The sequence below is a fragment of the Rhinoderma darwinii genome, chromosome 2, assembly GCF_050947455.1.
Source record: "Rhinoderma darwinii isolate aRhiDar2 chromosome 2, aRhiDar2.hap1, whole genome shotgun sequence".
Taxonomy (NCBI): Eukaryota; Metazoa; Chordata; class Amphibia; order Anura; family Rhinodermatidae; genus Rhinoderma; species Rhinoderma darwinii.
Genome location: NC_134688.1, coordinates 194,556,211 through 194,572,409, shown reverse-complemented (window position 1 = coordinate 194,572,409; position 16,199 = coordinate 194,556,211). Strand labels below are relative to the sequence as shown.

The window sequence follows — 16,199 nt, the reverse complement described above, 5'->3', positions numbered from 1 at the left end:
CTCTTGCCTGCAGGGCCCCGGTGCAGTTAGACAGGTTGCACATATGGTATATCTGACCCTGGACATCATAATCATAACTATGTGATGATTATAATAGTGTAATATAATGTAAGAACCTATAAACCCTTATTATATGAGATGTGACTTTATACTATAAGTGTATAAGTATATTAGAAGAATGGTCTTACCTTGTATCTTTCTAGATCGAGCCAACATTTTTTTCAATGCTTTTAAGTCTCTGTCAAAGTCTGTCTCCACTGAATGGCAAAAATACCCACATTAACTTATTATATATAAAACATGTACAAAAAAGTCCACAGCAAAGTAGCATAAAATACAAGTGAATGAGGAATGGATCTTTACCTTCAGGATAAGGTGTCTCTACTCTTTTCTTAGGATATCGCAGTCCTGCATTGATCTTACGTTCTGAAAAAGTTATAATACTCATCATTGACATAAATGTGTCATAATTGAATAGTTTTATAAATTATATAAAGTCTTGTGATCATGAAGTAACAAGAGATGTAACACTCCAATATAACCTATGGGAGATATGGAAACAACTGAACACTGCCTCTTGACTTTCCTTTTCACCTTTAGACCAAATGCACACGGATGCATATTACACACGGATTTGCCATGCAAATTATCCTGCGGCAAATCCGCAATGTAATACAGTATCAGCGAAGCAAGATTCCAAGTTCTCATCTACACGTTGCAGAATTTTTCCGCACATCAATTAACCTTCGGTGCGTATTTTACAATCTGCAGGATCTGAATTTCTCTTGCGTTTCCGCTTGCGAACTGTATCTGACAAATGTAGAAAAAACGCACCAAAATCCACAACATAAAACACAAAATGTTCTTGAAATAAGGTCATATAAAGGCAAATATTAATCTTTCTAATAACCAGGAGTTTTGTTTTAAAAAACCTAATAAAAATGAGAACATAGGTAGAAATATTAACAGCCATTTTTTATACTACTCATCATAATAAGAACTTCTAGATTAACCTACCATGGAAATTTCCACGCGGTACAATGATTTTCTTTAATTGTTTTTCTTTTGTGGGAATTCTATAGGAGACACCTACATGAGAAAAATACACAAATTAACCATTATAACTGTACATTATATAATAATAATCTATTATACTATTCTATAACTTACCATGGAAATTGCCACGCGGGACAATGATTTTCTTTAATTGTTTTTCCTTTGTGGCAATTCCATATGAGACACCTACATGAGAAAAATACACAAATTAACCATTATAACTGTACATTATATAGTAACCTATTATACTATTCTATAACTTACCATGGAAATTTCCACGAGGAACAATGATTTTCTTAATTTTTTTCACTTTTGTGGAAATTCCATTTGAGACACCTACAAGACAAAAATACACACATTACCCATTATAATTGTACATTATGTATTAATAATTGATTAAACTATTCTATTAAATATGGTAGATCCTTCTTAAGACCAGACAGGGTAAGCTTCTGTCAAGGAGAACAGCATTATGGGTAGGGGTTGTCTCCTGGTCTGAGGCAGATGTACCTTATGGACCCCCTCGGACTCCAGAGCCTGTGTCTGTGATCGCCCCTACACCTCCGATAGTCATACCCTGCATAGCTAACATTATAAGTATTGTGCATTACCTTCAGTATATGTTGTTGTGGTACTGGGCAGTGATGTAACTGTTGCAGCAGACGTTTTATCTATAATAAAGAAAATATTACATTATGGAAAGGATGAAGAACAAATCATGATCCGATCATAGTATATGGATAATAACAATCCAGTATCAGACAATATATTTATTCAGAGAACTCACCGGTCCCCTGCAGATCATTCTCAGTTGGGGGTGTAGACCCTTGTGTTGTAGTTGTAATGTCTGCACTAACTAGATCTATAACACAGTACAGAGAACGTGTTAATAATACTAATAATAGTGAAACCTTCTGATGTCCGGCACACAGCAAAGAGTCATTCACTGACAGCAATATTATTGAGACACCATCAGTTATATTATATCTATTGTGCATTGATGACATTTTGCTCATTATTTTCATTACAGTGAAATTAAATGTAAGGCAGATTTCTATTATCATGAAACGATAGTATATTTTGGGGTATTTTATGGTTTTTGTCTATAGCCAGGAGGTCTTCATATCTATTATGGGTTTGTATGAAAATGTGAATATAAAGATTTAACACTTGTAACCTCATATCTCAATAGAAAGCCCTAGTTGTCTTCTGCAGATATAGTATATACCTAATTGTAATTTGTTTCCTACTATCCCAATGTATAAACGATGCGGTAGTCATAGATGTTGTGATGCATTGACTTGAACACCCCTTGTCAACGACATTATCATTTGTGACTTGTATTTATACTTAGTATTACCCTAAATAAATATATTGGTTCTGTGAAAGAATGGTAGTAATAGCCTCATACAATCAATATTAACCCTAGAGTGTATATTGTGCATTAGCGTTATATATAAATAATGTACATGGATCTATTAAACGTCTCGTATACACTGGTGTAGCAGTATTTCTTACTTGGTTCTTTGTGATAAAGTAATGGGAATTTAGTCTATTTTAATTCTTTTCTAAATAATATATAAATCCCTCAATATTTCCATCAATGTATAGACTCTAAACTTGAGTCCCGTGCCATCAATACCAACATCTAAGCCGACTGAACATGCTAATCCGCTGATATACTTGTATGTTTGTCATTACTAGATGTATTCTCTCTCTATAATAAGTTATTATATTACCTTCAGGGGGTGGTGGTGTGGTGATAGACAATGTTGTCTTTATTATCACACCAGATGTCTTGTCTATAAGAAACAAAGAGAAAATCAACATTATAAACATATTCTCTATATCTATAGAAAGATATTTCTGTCATTGGGAACAGTAATGGACATTGATGGATTCCCTATTCCTGAAATCTTCATTGGTGGGAATGTGGGGAAACATTTCCTTGTAGAAGGCCACATACTGGATATAACATGGGCCCAACATAATAATCACATCATGACACCACATAGAACATGACAGTCTTTATAATGGTTTGAGGAAACTTTTTAATCTTAGGGCACAGTTCTAGTAAATGACATAATATGGAGGAGGATATTGTAATAATAACATATTCACAATACACTTACCATTGATGTTTGAACGCGGAGTCACCACAATTTTTCTCAAACGCGTTTTAGGTATTTTTTTTTGTCCATCAGATGGACCTGTATGAAAAAAATTACATTCATTTGTTATATTATCTACATTTAGAAACAAACTATGAGTGAGGTTTGTGGCGCTGCTGCTGATGTATTTAGCGCACAGAGCATTGCCTAAGACTGTGTACAGTTGTATCCACTTCTCAGCGGAGGGAGGATTGCAGATAAAAAATAGGATCTATACGGCGCTGCTAATAGTTGCGGACAGAAACGATTACTAAGATCGGGTGAATAGTTTTGTAAAAAACTGTTTTAATTGCAACGCGTTTCAGCACCGAACCGGCGCTTTCATCAGGCATGAGGTTACAGAAGAAAAGAGACAAGTTTATATAGCGCCAGTTCAGACTGGATAATTGCACAAAAAACCGCGAAAACGCAGCAGCGGGTCAAAGTTCAAAAGTACAATCCAATAAAACATATCATAATATAAATACATAGAGGACAGATAAAAGGTATATATAATAAAAGGCTGTGTACTCTACAAAAAAATGTTTTGGAGCGTAGCATGTTTAAAAAGAAAAATGTGTAAAATAATGTCATAGTTTAATTAATTTTATTGACAGAAAAAATGTGGATGGTGACATCAGGAAAATGGGGTGGGTAAACGTTGTTTGGCTAAGGGTTGTGTGTATTGTTAGGGAGTACTGCTGTATGTTATGTTTTGTTTACATGTCGCCACGGGAACCAAAAGGGTAACGGAAGCCGACGCGCTCCAAACAGAAGTGGAACGCAAGGTGGAACGCAATACGCGAGAGAAGGATGGGATGCTCAGGCAGGACCGGCGGAGGCTGCCAGGCCGGAACGGAATATGGACATCGGACGGTGGGTGAGTAAAAGATGATTGTCAAATATAGGTGTGTGACCGAAACTAAGATTGATAGACTATTTGAAATAGGGCCGTAAATCAGCAATAGCAGGTGAGAATAGCAGCGGTTGTATGTACACAAACGGAAGGTATGTTTGCATCATGTGTTACATATAGCAGGAAAATTAGTGGATGTTAATGTAGCAAAAGACACATGAAATGCCCTCGGATAAATGTAGTAGTGGACCAAAAAAGGATTTGGAAGTGTTTGGATACTGCCATATTGTGGAGGTCTGAAGGATAGTCGGATTGATTAATCTAAAGATGATTCTGAGATATCATTTAGACCCAAAGGGTGAAGGGTGTTCATTTTAAAAATCCAGTAGTTTTCTCTCTGTTTCAATTTATTGAATCTATTTGGGACGTCACTGCTGATGTGCTCTATTGGAGTGATATTGATTTTATTGAATTCGCAGTTATGCATATGGAAAAAATGCCTAGAAACACTATGCTTAAGGTATCCGTTATTTATATTGAACCGATGGTTATTAATTCTGGTTCTCAAACACTGAGTGGTTCTACCAATGTATTGCAAATGACACGGACACTCTAATAAATAGATGACATAGGAACTGCCGCAATTCAGGAGAGACTGTATGGTGAAAGTTTCATTGGTGACTGTGGATGTGTAATCTATTTTTCTGTGACTAATGGACTTGCAGCAAAGGCAGCGTGAGTGTCCGCATTTATATGACCCTTTAATACTAGAAAGAAAGTCTGTGTTGGTTATAGGATGTTTATTTGTTCTGCTGGGGGCCAATATGTTTTTAAGGGATAGGGACCGTCGGAAAGTAATATTAGGTTTACAAAGTAATGTGTCCTTTAAATACGGATCAGTTCTGAGAATGTGCCAATGCTTCGAAAGTATGTTCCTGATTATTTTATTGCCCCTATTGTAGGTGGTGATGAAATTGAGATTGGGATTAGTTGTACCCAATTTCAGAGTTTTACTTGAGGGATTGAGGCAAGATATATGAGTAAGCTTAGAAGCTTTTAATCGTGCACCTTTGATGAGATTTTTTGGGAAACCTTTATCTTTGAACCTTTTTTCAAGGACCGCGCATTCTTTGTCAAAGTCATTGTCAGTACTGCAGTTTTTTCTAATCCTACGGAATTGCCCAAAAGGTACGTTCTTCAACCAGGGACGATGATGGGCGCTTCTGAAGTCAATATAGCTATTGACATCGACTAGTTTAAAGTGTGTTTTAGTTATAAATTTATTTCTGACAATGTCGTGATTAATAGTCAGATCTAGGTAATCTATTGATGTTGGAGAAAAGGTATATGTGAATGCTAGGTCATAATCGTTTTTATTGAGAGTGTCGATGAAACGCATAGCTTCCTCCTCAGTGCCCTTCCACACCAGAAACAGATCATCGATGTATCTTTTGTAAAGTAAAATATTGTTTTTATAGGGGTGTTCGCCATAGATATATGTTTTTTCGAATGCCCCCATGTACAGATTTGCGTAGGAAGGTGCAAAACGGCTGCCCATTGCACATCCCTTTATTTGGTGATAGAAGTTGCTGTCAAAACTAAAGATGTTATGCTTAAGAATAAAGTCGATGCAATTAGCTAAAAAATCGACCTGTGGTTTGGACATGTTGTTAATTTGGGATAGAAATGCCTGGGCTACTTCTATGCCTTTATCATGGGGGATGTTGCTATAAAGTGCGGTTACGTCTGCTGTCAGAAAACAGACTGGGGCTATTGAAGGGTCAAGTTTTAGATCATTTAAGTCTCTGATTAATTGTGTGGAGTCCTTAAGGTGGGAGGGTAGGGTGAGAACAAGTGGTTGGAGATGAAGGTCTATGAAGTGTGAGAGATTGCTAGTGAGAGAGTCTATTGCGGCAGTTCCTATGTCATCTATTTATTAGAGTGTCCGTGTCATTTGCAATACATTGGTAGAACCACTCAGTGTTTGAGAACCAGAATTAATAACCATCGGTTCAATATAAATAACGGATACCTTAAGCATAGTGTTTCTAGGCATTTTTTCCATATGCATAACTGCGAATTCAATAAAATCAATATCACTCCAATAGAGCACATCAGCAGTGACGTCCCAAATAGATTCAACAAATTGAAACAGAGAGAAAACTACTGGATTTTTAAAATGAACACCCTTCACCCTTTGGGTCTAAATGATATCTCAGAATCATCTTTAGATTAATCAATCCGACTATCCTTCAGACCTCCACAATATGGCAGTATCCAAACACTTCCAAATCCTTTTTTGGTCCACTACTACATTTATCCGAGGGCATTTCATGTGTCTTTTGCTACATTAACATCCACTAATTTTCCTGCTATATGTAACACATGATGCAAACATACCTTCCGTTTGTGTACATACAACCGCTGCTATTCTCACCTGCTATTGCTGATTTACGGCCCTATTTCAAATAGTCTATCAATCTTAGTTTCGGTCACACACCTATATTTGACAATCATCTTTTACTCACCCACCGTCCGATGTCCATATTCCGTTCCGGCCTGGCAGCCTCCGCCGGTCCTGCCTGAGCATCCCATCCTTCTCTCGCGTATTGCGTTCCACCTTGCGTTCCACTTCTGTTTGGAGCGCGTCGGCTTCCGTTACCCTTTTGGTTCCCGTGGCGACATGTAAACAAAACATAACATACAGCAGTACTCCCTAACAATACACACAACCCTTAGCCAAACAACGTTTACCCACCCCATTTTCCTGATGTCACCATCCACATTTTTTCTGTCAATAAAATTAATTAAACTATGACATTATTTTACACATTTTTCTTTTTAAACTTGCTACGCTCCAAAACATTTTTTTTGTAGAGTACACAGCCTTTTATTATATATACCTTTTATCTGTCCTCTATGTATTTATATTATGATATGTTTTATTGGATTGTACTTTTGAACTTTGACCCGCTGCTGCGTTTTCGCGGTTTTTTGTGCAATTATCCAGTCTGAACTGGCGCTATATAAACTTGTCTCTTTTCTTCTGTAACCTCATGCCTGATGAAAGCGCCGGTTCGGTGCTGAAACGCGTTGCAATTAAAACAGTTTTTTACAAAACTATTCACCCGATCTTAGTAATCGTTTCTGTCCGCAACTATTAGCAGCGCCGTATAGATCCTATTTTTTATCTGCAATCCTCGTACCCAAGCGGTCTCCTTGGCGACCGGCCCGGATCTGGCAGCAGCTACCCCGTGGACCCCAGTGCTCTACTCTTCTAACTCACACGGTGAGCATTTATATTCTTCACCCTCTTATATTACCTTCTTGATCCATACCAAGTGGCGCCGTGGCTTTTTCTCTCCTCGTTCTTCTCAGCGGAGAGCAGGTTCCCATGTTCTCATTCACTGATGGCAAACAGGTATATTACAAGTATATTAGTTATATCGTTTTATTCTTACCTTCAGCATATGCTGGAACAGTGTGAGACTTCGATGTTATATCAATCTCACCAGGAGTTGTTGCTGCAATAAATAAGATAAATAAAATCAAAACAATATTAAAAAATATACTTTTCTGTATATACTTTATTTAAATAACTGGGATTATTATACTGCAAAATTCTAATATTCCTTGTAGAAGACTCTGAAAAATCGTACATAGGGCGCACACACACACACACACACACACACACACACACACATAAGCAGCTATATAAATCTATACAACACGTGACAGGTCCATAGTATCTCTGTATTCTGTGGTGCTGGGATGTTCTACCATTGACGCTAATATGTGCACACACTGGTGATAACTTTAATATTGAGGAGAAGATTGTATTATATCATCTCCCCTCAGTCTCCCTGACTGACATCAATCTGTTGCAGAATGGAATTCTCATATACATTATTTCTAATAGCCTTTTATATATAATTCTCTAGCTTCTTGGACATCTACTTAGGATCCCGTCTATTAGCCATACTAGAGAGCCAATAGATCCTTCTCTGCCATCCATTGAACAGTATGTGGCCGCCTGTAACTTCGATACAGAGTTTCAACAGTCTTATACCAGCTGGACACGGGGTGGGGGGGGGGGGGGGACGGGACTGTCCTTAAAGAGTGGGTTGTTTTGATGGGATAACCTCTTTAATAGTAAAGTTGGCAATAAAAGTCCAGGAATATTCACATGAACAACCCAACTGTTTATAAGAGATTGAAGAACGGATAATTTGGATTTTAAGAAATTATCATTTCGATTTTAGACAAGTAGCAATTATGAAATAATCTACAACATTGTGTATCTGTCTCATTCACTTCACTGGTACAATAAGATCACAGCTAAGCTTTGTGGAGCTCATTCTAGTAACAGAAATCACAGTAACCGCCATGTTTTTCTCAAATGGCGTTACATGATTTCTCATTCACTAAGCCAGACAGAGGTATAGACAGAAGGAGACAGAGGTAAAGTGTAAGTTATACGACACATATGTAAGAGATTGTAAGTAATATAATAACTGGATAGATATGATTAAACTAGTATTAGAATGAAATAAATAACAGTCACATTACCGGAAGTCTCACGACCAAGCGCAATGTCCACAAATACAGCAAGAATCGCCAGGAAAATAACAGCTATGCTCTGTTTATTCGCCATGACAAAAAAGGGGGAAATCACTGAATGTGTGATAACTTAACCTAGGACTGCTTTATGATGTCATCACATTCTGAGAACAGCATAGAGGATGGTATGGTAATTTATAACTGCTTTATGATGTCATCACATTCTGAGAACAGCTTAGAGGAGGGTATGGTAATTTATAACTGCCTTATGATGTCATCACATTCTGACACTTGCATGTACAAGGATGATGCCATGACGAAATGAGAAGGAGGTGTATATTTTAGTGAAAGCTCAAGACGACCACCAAAATTGTGGGGATGGTCTTTTTAAAGAAAAAAGTATACAGACTGCTAGTTAAAGTGTTTAATGCAGTCAGCAAACATCCAGAGTACATGAATAAATTCACAAAATGATAAAACAGCCCAAAATCATGTTATTAATGACACTGTTCTCATATACAGATGTAGCAATTCACCCGGATTACTTTCTGCAGCGTAAAAACTTATCACTCAACACAACAAAAGATATTGAAAAGCCATTGAGAAAATCAAGTTAAAGTCCTGCCCATACCTAGTCTTGTAATTGATGTGTAACCGGTAAACTTAATTACCAAACATTACACTGCAGAGGTCTTCTACCTGTGACTTCCCATTTTACCCTACCGGAGACCTGTAGTGCATGAGTGCATGATGGGAATTTTAGTTTCATAACAACTAGACAGCCATAGGTTAAAGAACACTGTACAGTATCCTTCATAGTCACCACAATGGCACCCCTCTCCTCAGTCACCAGCATGGCACCCCTCTCCTTTTTCGTCTCCGGGATAACACATGGACAAAAAAACAAGGATTTTTTTATTGTCATATCTTGTCTGTGTTATCCAGCACCTTACCTTGGATTACATTACGTGATTCTGGTCCAATGGCAAGTGAAACGTGGAATAACACATTTTGCAGGACTTATGTTTGTTTGTAGTTGGTTTCCATGGAGACAAATAGGTCTTTGCACTAGCTCTAGACGCAAAACAATAAAATGTATACCAAGATTTTGTTTCATTTTTATTTTAAAGAGATTGTAGCAATTTAAAAAACTAATTGGAGAATTAAAAAGAGAAAAATTGCAAAGTGCACAGCCTTTAACTCCTTCAGCTCTACTTTTGTATGTAATCAATTGCATACCTAGTTTGTTGGACATACGAAATTATTTTCTAGAAGCTGTATAGTATTATTTGGGAATACCCACTTATGCTCAGAAATGTCCCTTCAAATCACACCACACCCACTTTGTGATGTCCCGCTACTCAAGTTCTCACTTTACTGCTATAGTAATACTTGTCAGCAGTTCATGACACCCTGTGTCAGTCTTGTCGCCTGTATCGCACCTATTTCTATTAACCCCTTAACGAGATGTCAGGTACTGGTACGTGGCAGCCGTTAAGGGGAAGTATGGAGGGGGCTCACGGGCTGAGCTTGCTCCATACACAGCGGGTGACAGCTGTGTTACACAGGCGACAAAATCGGCCTCAAAATGCCTGAAGCAATTTTGAGGCAGACTTTTTCGTCCTGCAAAAAACCCTGTGTAAACTAGGCCTTATACTAAAGACTACAATAGAGCAGACACAGGTCTGAACTGCTGCACATGTGCTCCACTTTTGTAAAAATAAAATTCAGGATAAATATGTTGCATAGCTAATCTTAACCAGCCGCACCACCATTACAACCCTTTACGCAACTGAATGACAAAATCCATAAATGTCTTAACTGGTTCCCGACCGCTGGCTGTGTTTTTACAGCCAGCGGTCAGGGTTCTTAAAACCCGAGCCATATACTTTTTACGGCTCAGGTTTTAACTTGCTGCCCGCGCGATCGGGCAGCTGAATGTCGGGTCTCCGGCTGTCAGTGACTGCCGGGGACCCTGAGGAGAGGATAGAAGCAGCTTTCGCTGCTTCTGTCTTCTCTGATCACTTGTACACAGCGCTCAATGAACGCTGTGTATAGGAATAGAGGCAGCGGCCATGCCACTGTCTCTATTGCTCCCGGTTTTCATGTGACTGGTCACATGATCGCCGGGTGCCGTTAGTGACAGACTGCTGGTGGGTCTTACTAGACCCAGCACAGCCCTATTAGTGACAATCGTCACTATGAGAGGGCTGATTTCCCCTGTAACTGGGGCTGCTGTGCAGCTCCAGTGGAAAAACATGGTGTAAAAGAAAGAAAAAATATATATAAAGTTCCCCAAAGGTCTTTTTTGACCTTTGAGGGACAGACCATAGTAATAAAAAAATAAAAGTAAAGTAAAGTGCAAAAAAATGTTTTATAATAAATACACATAAAATACCCACCCCCAAAAAAACGTTCCCCCCGCCTATAATTGTTGTAACGCTAGCGCTGACCCAATTACCCTAATATAGACATGTTATATATTAAAATTTATGGTAGACAATGATGATCACAAATAAAAGGTCCATTTTAGGGTAAAACTATGTTATTACCAAAAAAAAATAGCTGAAATGTAAAAAAGCTTATTTTTTTACTATTATTTTCAAACTTTAAAAATAAAAATTCTAAAATAGCAAAAAGGATGTGTATAAAAACGATAAAAAAAGAAACCTGCATTGTCTACGGAAAAAAACATTGCAAAAAAAATACCGTCGTTAGCCCAACAAATAAAAAAGTTATAGCCATTTAACACGTGCTAAAAAGGGCTAAACAGTGTCTGGTCCTGAAGGCTCAAAATAGCCCGGTCCTGAACTGGTTAAGCAGCTTTGGGATTTAAAAAAATCTTATCTGTTTGATAAGTATGTCACCTGCAACAGTTTTTTGGACCGTCTTACACCAGATTTAGGCTCTATTCACACTGCGTTTGAATCTCCCGTCAAAATCGAATATTTCCAGACATATACCCCTGGTGAAAGGCTCCTTAGGACGCAGATACAGTTGAATCTAATGCTGAAGCAGGGAACTCCCCCGCCAAGATTCAGGAGGCGGATGGGTACCCTCCCATTGTAAACAGTCATTAGGCTTCTGGCTGCTTGCATTGTTGGGTGTTCTTCCATTGGAAGAGGTTCCACTAGAGCTTGATGTTCAGGTTTACAAGGTAAAGACTGAGCTCTGCACCACACCATGGTTTCTGCCTCTGGCTGCAGAGTCACTGGTTGGTTGTCCATAATACGAGCACGGCAAATCTCACCCTTTTCATTGGAGAATCTCTGTTAAGCAGTCAGGTGACGTATGGAGTTCTGAAGCGCAACTTGCTTAGAGGTAGAAGCTGTAGGAAGGGCGCCATGTAGGGCATCTAGCATTTATTCATAGCAGTTGTGGAGTATGTTCTTGCCCAGCACCATTGGTGGAAATTCGTTATCCTTTAGATCTATTACAATCACGCCTTGCTGAGGTAGTTGTATCTCCCTCACCTGGATTGTAGGTTCCCAGTAACAATGTAGAGGTATTAACTGTCCATTACTGGCTATGACTTTCAGCCAAGGGTCTGGAGGTTGTATCAGCTGATCAATGTTTCTCAAACCAACCTCTTTGCAACATGGTGACTTGTGAGCCAGCCAACGTAGCGGGGTATGCTTTCTGTTATTAATTATTATATTTAACTGACAGCATTCTCTCTTAACATGGCCAGCTCTTTGGCACCTGCGGCAAATGGGTCTTCCATTAGCATCAAACTTGTCAATAGGGAGCCTACCCGGATTCTGGTAAGTTAAACTCCTTCTAACAGGTCTATCACGGAACCTGTTACTGGTGTACCGGTGGCTTTCCTCTTGGTGCTGCCTCAGATCTTCCAAGCTCTGACACACTTTAGTGAGGCTTTTGGTCAAAACAGCGACTTGTTCTCTCAGTTCAGCAACTGAACCTGGCTCTTGCTTGGGGGTTGACGTAGTGATGGCAGCTTGGCTTCCTAATGTAACTCGGTAGTCAGTGGGAAGCTCATGGAGTGTCTCTATGGAATAGGGACAAACTTTAGTTGGAGTCGATGCAGCTTCAGTCCCCAGGATCCTTATGACTAGTTCTTTAAAGTCCAGGAAAGAACAGTCTGTGTTCTGGGAGGCCAATATTCTGAGCTGGCTTTTTAGGGCTTCAGATCCAGCTCCCTCCACAAATTGCTCTCTTAAGGCCTTGTCAGCAGCGGCAGCCTCCATGGGTTCTACCTGCATAATTGCTCGTAGCGCCTCCTGCAGGGATAAAGCAAAGTCTCTCAATGACTCACCAGGCTACTGTTTTTTCCCAAAGAATCTCATCTTGATTTCTGCCACAGTTCTCACTTCAAAAATGGCGCGCAGCCGATCCAGAATTTGTTCAACTGTCTTTCTCTCTGTTCTGGGCCAGGATTTCTCTTCTCTCAAAGCTGCGCCTTCTAGCTGTCCAGTTAATATCTCAACCTTCTGTTCTGTGGAAAGAGGATACAAGCGAAACATGGACAACATCTTCTGTCTAAAATCTTTTAGGGAATGATTTTCTCCCTGGTAGTGGGGGAGCCATGGTACTCCAAAGTAGTAGGGCATTGTGATTGGCATCACCTGGGTTGCTGGGGGTAATTCACTGTTGCTGGGAGAAAAGTTATCCCCGTCATCAGACATTTCTGCTATATTTGTGGTTTGTTGCCCTTAGCAACGCTGTGCGAATTTTGCAAACTGAGTCTCTTATTTGCTCACTGCAGTCTCTGGCAGTGGCGTTGTGGCTTCCGCGGCTGTATGGCACTTTCACTCTCACAGGTTTGAGTGGGAATAAATTCTTTATCTTTCTTAGCAGCGGCGTCTATTGCGGCTTTGCCTGGATAACTTTCAAGATGGCGGCGCCAAGGGACTTCTGGTAGTTCCGGCTGGTGTTTTCGTCCCCGGCACAACAAGAGGTAGGAACTTTGGTTCCGCTGTCCACGTGATGTTTCACTATTGCTAGGCAGATTCTGGCTCTTCCCGCCAGGAAGTGGGCGGGCTGTTACTTGGCGGTTATTCTCGTCTCCGCTTTCACGCTGTAACGCTGTCATCTGGTTAACCCCTCGTGGGCTGGAACAAAATGCAGCAGACAATTTCTAATCAAACACAGTATCTAATGTTACCGCGTTTTCCTTCATACAGAGAGCGATATCTTCATGTAACAGTGTCGTAATGCACCCTGGAGGGGCCACAGTACATTTCTCACACAAAGTCTCTGAAATCCCCCTACTGCTGTTTAAAAACTGGGTTTTCCAAGATGGCTGATTAACCCCTGTTTTGCTAGGTGCAATTCTCTGTGCAGTGATTTTTCAACAGCAATAAAGTCTCTTAGCAAATTTCTTTAGGAGGTACAGAGGTGATATAACAATCCTGTTCGTGAGGCCAAATTTAAGGATCCAACGGCCCGGTGGTGATGGGGTAGTGCGAGGCGGTATAGGGACACAGTGGCTGGGCCTTCAAGCACTCCCTGCGGAGCTGTTACAGGGAAAATGGAGGGGTCTGCACTGTCAGGTGAATGTTGATGGTTGTAGTTTCCCCCCGGGGCACACCCTGTTGTACAGCCTCCCGGTATGATGGTATTTGGGGTGCCCTTGTTGGTAACGTGGGTGCAGTTTGAATACACGGGAGACGGTTGAATAACTTGTAAATAGTAACTTACGGTCCTTTACTTCAGGTTTGGTAGGGTACAGATTCAATGGCTGCAGGCTGGCAGGTGAGGAGACAAGGCAGGATTCCTTCTGAATTTCCTCCTTTGATTCTCTCATGAGCTGGATTCACTCTCTGTGATAATTACACAACTGGATTAGTTGTGTTTGTTTCTCCAGGTTTGATCAGAGATTCCTAAACTGGACTTTCTCCTCAGAGCTGCAGGGTTTCATTCTACACAGGAGCTACTACTCACTCCACCCCTTAGGCCCCATGCACACGAACGTGCTTTTGCGGCCGCAATTCCCTCGAAAATCTACGGGAGAATTGCGGCCATATTCATTTCTATGGGGCCATGCATACGACTGTGGTTTCCACGGTCCGTGCATGGCCCAGGAGCCTGGACCGCAGCAAGAAAGGACAAGTCTTATTACGGCCGTGTTCTGCCCAGGCTCATAGAAAATAATGGCCGCGGCTACGGTCGTGTGCATGAGGCCTTACTGAGTTCTCCCAGAACTAATGGATTCAAAAACCACCAGGGATCCGCCTTGACTCCTCCTCTGTAGCCCAGCCTTAAAGGAGCAGTTTTAAACAAATTTTTACATACAATGTCAGAAATCACAGTACATTGCTGCAGTGTATCTGGGACACCATATTAGTAAATCTACTCCATTGTGTAAAATGTAAAAGCAACAGAACACCAGGACTGAACATTTACACAGCGGTAATGGTGTGGCAGAAAGCCACACGACTCTGGCCTCATGGTACATACGACCCTCATGGAATGTATTACCACCGTATTAGTACAGTCATGTCCATGAGCATAGCTTCACCTGTTATGGCTTGTTCACACATAACGGATTTGCTGCAGAAAATTTCCACAGCTTTTACACATCAACTAGCAGACATTCTGCTGCGGAAAATCCGCACCATTTCATGCTTCTTTTACTAAGAAATATAGTGCAGAGTGCAGATTATTGCTTTCGTTTTTTTTGTGCGTTCTCTTCAAGGGCTGTGTAATGGTGATATTTCTTCTTCCGGTGATGTCATTTCCGCCCCTGTAAGAAATTCTGCAGCAAATTCCGCAGTACATCAGAAAAATGCAGGAAATTAGTCCACTTTCCGCAGCAGTAATTGACATGCTGTGGTACTAAAATAACGCACCGCAGGTGTATTCCTGGACTAGATGACATATGTTAAATCATACCCACATCGCTGCTACTGTATACCGATGCATATGTTCCCTCCGCAATTCCGGACGAAAATTATGCAGCAAATTCGTTACAAGTGAACAAGCCCCAAATGTCCTGGGCTTTAAAGCAGGAGCAGATCAGGTGTCCAGAGGTCAGATATCTCCAAACCACGTAAAAAAAAACAAGATAGGTGGTTCTGTTGTCTTATCGATTCAGCTATTCAGCTTTCTATTTACTGTGTAGTGAATAGAGGCAGCGGTAATACCACTGCCTCTATTGGACTCGGCGATTAAATGATCAACGAGGGCGCCAACCAGCAAGGCAGTGCTGCTGCTTCTTAATAGACTCAGATCAGCTTTGCCAGAGACTACTGTCACCACAGGGGGCTGTTTTCCCCTGTAGCTAGGGCTTTTATGGATGCTCTAGTTACTGAGGAAGACTGCAAAAAAATGATCGTCCCCTAGAGATCTTTTATGGCCTCTTGGGGGAGAGATTGTGTTTATATATATATATATATATATATATATATATATATATATATATATATATATATATATATATATATATATATCACTCCTCAACATTGAAATGGCAACACCAAGAAGGGCAAGCCGTAAGGTTATGCAAATCGAAGAAGTAGCAGGTGTCGCTAAAATCTGCAAATGATCACATTTTCAAGCTCCTAACTCCAATCCGTGGCATGCAGGAGAGGCACAAAAGCCAGATTGAATGAAAT

At 40.1% G+C, this 16,199-nt stretch overlaps 2 long non-coding RNA genes across 2 annotated transcripts; both read right to left on the bottom strand.

The window, feature by feature from the left end:
- Nucleotides 1-1,017: 1,017 nt before the first annotated feature.
- On the bottom strand, nt 1,018-1,397 carry LOC142740918 (uncharacterized). The gene is made up of 3 exons (XR_012880919.1): nt 1,321-1,397; nt 1,171-1,242; nt 1,018-1,089 (listed from the first exon to the last, which is right to left on the bottom strand). It is a non-coding gene; the product is annotated as an uncharacterized LOC142740918 (long non-coding RNA).
- Nucleotides 1,398-1,843: 446 nt separating this feature from the next.
- Nucleotides 1,844-3,268, bottom strand: LOC142740917 (uncharacterized). Its single transcript, XR_012880918.1, has 3 exons — nt 3,189-3,268; nt 2,796-2,858; nt 1,844-1,918 (listed from the first exon to the last, which is right to left on the bottom strand). It is a non-coding gene; the product is annotated as an uncharacterized LOC142740917 (long non-coding RNA).
- Between the last annotated feature and the right edge of the window lie 12,931 nt (nt 3,269-16,199).